Raw genomic sequence first — 4,833 nt, forward strand, 5'->3', positions numbered from 1 at the left:
CTTACACTGGCATTTTTCCTGATCGCAGCGATTATGTCTTGAGAGCAAATCAAAAAAATATCTCCTTTGAACCATGAATGGATTTTCACCCCAAACACTTCATTGGTTTTGTATCTTATTTTTACGTGGCCCCATTTCATTTCTCATGAATTGCCTTTGACAGATAGAGCAAAACTCTCATTGGATCATGATCGAATAGTTTCTTTTGATAATTTTATTTTGTATTAATAAAATCACAAGCTTTAGACTTGGGTAACGATAAGTCTTATGAAGTAAAAGTATAATTTATGATAAAAAGTAAAAAAGGACACACAACACAACCCCACACACACACACAACACACCACACACACCAAAAACACCCCCCACACACCCACACACCACCCCCAAAAACACACAAACCACAAACCACACACCACCACAACACAGGCGGTTAATATTGCATGCCCAAAAATTTTTACTCAAGTTTTCAATGCCCAAAAAAACAACTAAAGTCAAATTTTTCTCTGAAAAGCCGTCCATATAAAACCCAGACCCAAAACAAAAGGTACTTTCATCTTTACAGCTCTAAACAAACGCATATAATTTTTTTTTCACTTAAAATTGCATCAAAACAACACGATCTGTTTTTCATAATATACCGGCGGTGTAGAGTTGATCTTTAATAATGAAAAGGGGACATTTATTTTTTTCCGCGAAAGATCTCTCGTAAAATTTTTGGAACGAAAACGGGAAAAGGGAGGGGGGGAATAAACAGTATAGAGGTCGGAGGAAGAAGAAGAGGAGGAGGAAGAGGAGTGTAAAATAACGATAAGATAATGGTGATGATAATGAAAAAAGAAAGGAGCGAAAATGAGATTTTAAAAAAATTGCATGGGGATGATAGAAGAAGACAGTAGTTGCAACAGCAGAAGCAGACACTCACACACACACATACACAGACAGAAAACAAAAACGCACACACACACACACACACACACACACACACAAAAAACACAAACACACAACACACACACACACACAACCCCACCAACACAACCAAACAACACACACACACCAAACACACACCAAAAAAAACACACACACCACAACAACCCCCCCCCCACACCACCACACACCCACACACCACACACACGCACAATACACCCCCACACCCCACAAAAACACAAACAGACATAAGACCAACCCCAACACACACACACCACAAAACCCCCCCACACACACACACACAAACACACACACACACACAAAAAAAAACAACAACAAAACAGAAGACAAACAAAAACAAACAGACAGACAGACGGACAGACAGAAAAAACATAAAAAAAACAGACAGACGACAGACAAAAAAAAAAAACAAACAAAAATGACAAAAAACAGACAAAACCACACTCTCCTCCTCTCTCTCACACCACACAACATTTACACAAACACAACAAATACAATAACACACGCGCGCACGCGAAAACACACACAAACAGACAGACAGTCAGGCAAAGACAAATAGAATACAGACAACAGGAGACTACATAATACATAAAACAGCTCCATCCCTCCTCAAATAAGACAGACGGGGAAGACAGACAGACAGACGACAGGGCAGGGCAGGACAGACAGACAGACGATAGATGGATAGATAAAAGACAGATAGACAGACAGACATATAGACAGACAGACAGATGACGAAAACAAACAGATGGATAGGTAGATAGATAGATAGATAGTCAATAGACAGACAGACGACAGACAGACTGACGGTAGACAAATGATAGACGGATAGCAGACACAAAAGACAAAAAAGGGAGACAGACAATAGACAAACAGATAGAAGGTAAAAAATAGACAGACAGATATCCCAGATAGGCAAAACAGATAGATAAACAGACAAATGACAGACAGACCCAAGAAGACGGGTAAAAAAATAACCAAAAAGATAGAGGAAAGAAAATAGAAGAGATAGACAGAAGACAAACAGAAGAAAACCGAAGGCATAGACAGAAGACAGATAGATACATAGAAAAAAAGACGACAGACGATAGAAAGACAGGACAGACAAAGGAAAAAAGAGGGGGTTTTTTAAAAAAAGGTTTTTTTTATAATTTAGAGGATTGCCCAAAACTTTTTAAAAATTTTGGGGTCCTTTACGGAGGGGCATTTTTTGGGGGGTTTTGGTCCTTAGGAGGTAGGCGCCGAGGAATAAAGCCCCAGAGCCAAATGACGGAATGAATATTCCGAGAGGAGATTCGGCGTCGAGTCTAGTTCTGCCTCTGGTTCCTCCTTCCTTTTTTTTCTCTTTTTTTATTCTCCTTTTTCTCTGCCTTTCTCTCTTCTTCTTCTTTTTCTCTTCTTTCTCCCTTTTCCCCTTTCTCGTTTTTCTCTAGCTTTCTCTGTTCTACTTTCTCCTTTCTCCCTCCCCTTCTCTCTTCTCTTTTCTCCCTTTTCCTTTTTCCTTTCTTCCTTTTCTCTGCCTTTCTCTCTTCTCCCTTTTCTCTCTTTTCCCTTTTCCTTTCTCCTTTCTCCCTTCCCTTATCCCTTTGCTCTACCTGTGTCTCTTCTCCCTCTTCCTTACTCCCTTACCTTCTTCCTTCTTTTCTCTCTTCTCCCTTCCCTTATCCTCTCTTCCTTTCTTTATCCCTTCTTTCATCTATACTTATCTCTCCTCCTAATCATTCAATCGCGTTTTCTGGTATCTTGCCTCCTCCCATTCCCTTCGTCTTCTTATCCTCACTCTTATATCCCCTCTTTCTTTTCCCTTATCTCTTCCTTCTTTCTAACCAGTTATTCTCCCCGTCTCCCTTTCCTACTCCCCTTCCTCCAGTCATCTCATTCATCCCTATTCCCTCCTATCCTACCTTCCAGCTTCTCCGCTTTCCCTCCCCCCCACCCCCACCCCCGCCCCTTTCACTCTACCCTTCCTCCTTCCTCCCACAATCACTCGCCCCCTCCTATAACCCCACCTCATCCTCCCTTCCCTTCTTCACTCTCTCCTTCCTCCCTCCCCTCTTACCCTCCCTCCTTTCTCCCTTCCCTCCTTCCTCCCTCCCCTCTTACCCTCCCTCCTTCCTCCGTCCTCCTTCCTCCCACAATCTTTCCCGGGGTTGGTATAATCCGTCAGTAAGTGCAGACGTCAGTAAATCCTCCATCCCGTCCCGACCTTCCGGAGAGCGTCTGCAGGGGCTAAAGCAGCGCGGATGGATGACCGCCTCTCCCGCTGCCACTTAGAATCTGTATTTAGTTTCGGGCTCGAGGGGGAGGTGGTCGTCCTCTGAATGCGTTGCGATTCCACTCTTCGCGGACAGTTGCATTGTTTTAATCTACTTTTTTATCTATTTTATTTATTTATTTATAGACTTGTTTATTTATTCATTTATTATTATTACCATTATTTTTATTATTTTTCATTTTCTTTTTTTATTATTATTATTATCATTACTATTATCATTATTATTATTATTATTATTATTATTATTATTATTATTTATGCAAACGTTTCCTTAGATCTGCTAATTAAAATCAAACACCGAGTCACTACCAGCGACCTAGGGTGATTCAAGTTTGAGGCAATGGAACATCAACAAAACATGTAAAAATATGCAGAACAACCACAAATCAAAACATCCAGTCAAGTCAATTCACGAACACAAAAACCCTTCAGATCGATCAGGCTCTTCTGAGAACATGTGCTGTGCTGTTTGAGACTATTTTTTAATTTCTTCTAATTTTGGATTTCCCGGTATTTGTTCAAGAAACTTATCAGTACCTTTCTTTATAAGGCCAAGTGCTCCAATAACAACAGGAAAAGTTTTGGTTTTTAAATGCCACATCTTTTTCACCTCTATTTCCAGGTCTTTATACTTTGATATATTCTCAAACACTTTTGTTGGGACGTTTCTGTCTGAAGGGATGCTCATATCTATAAACAGGCAGGTGTTGTTTATTTTGTCCTTGATGACGATATCTGGACGTTTCGCTTGTATAGTACGATCTGTGTGAAATGAAAAGTTCCACAAGATTGTAGCATCTTTACCCTCAGTAACTGGCTCTGGATGGTTTTTGTACTATTTATCTTGCGTTCCGATAGAAAAGTGTTTGCAGATCTTCCAATGCAGGTACTTGCCCACTCTGTCGTGTTGATTTTTGTACTCATTTGGTGTTAATATTGAGCAACCAGACACAAGGTGATCAATCGTCTCAACTTTGTCTTCACAAAATCTACACTTTGGGTCAGTGTCATTGTGCAAGATGTTAGCTTGATAGTGTCTGGCAAACAAACTTTGATCTTGGGCTGCAAGAATAAAACCCTCTGTTTCCTCTTTAAGTCCAGAGCTTCTAAGCCACTTTATCTTGTGTTCCAATAGAAAAGTGTTTGCAGATCTTCCAATGCAGGTACTTGCCCACTCTGTCGTGTCGATTTTTGTACTCATTTGGTGTTAATATTGAGCAACCAGACACAAGGTGATCAATCGTCTCAACTTTGTCTTCACAAAATCTACACTTTGGGTCAGTGTCATTGTGCAAGATGTTAGCTTGATAGTGTCTGGCAAACAAACTTTGATCTTGGGCTGCAAGAATAAAACCCTCTGTTTCCTCTTTAAGTCCAGAGCTTCTAAGCCACTTTATCTTGTGTTCCAATTGAAAAGTGTTTGCAGATCTTCCAATGCAGGTACTTGCCCACTCTGTCGTGTCGATTTTTGTACTCATTTGGTGTTAATATTAAGCAACCAGACACAAGGTGATCAATCGTCTCAACCTTTTCTCACAAAACCTACACTTTGGGTCAGTGCCATTGTGCAAGATGTTAGCTTGATAGTTTCTGGTAAACAAACTTTGATCT

Source organism: Penaeus monodon, chromosome 8 (assembly GCF_015228065.2).
Source record: "Penaeus monodon isolate SGIC_2016 chromosome 8, NSTDA_Pmon_1, whole genome shotgun sequence".
Lineage (NCBI taxonomy): Eukaryota > Metazoa > Arthropoda > Malacostraca > Decapoda > Penaeidae > Penaeus > Penaeus monodon.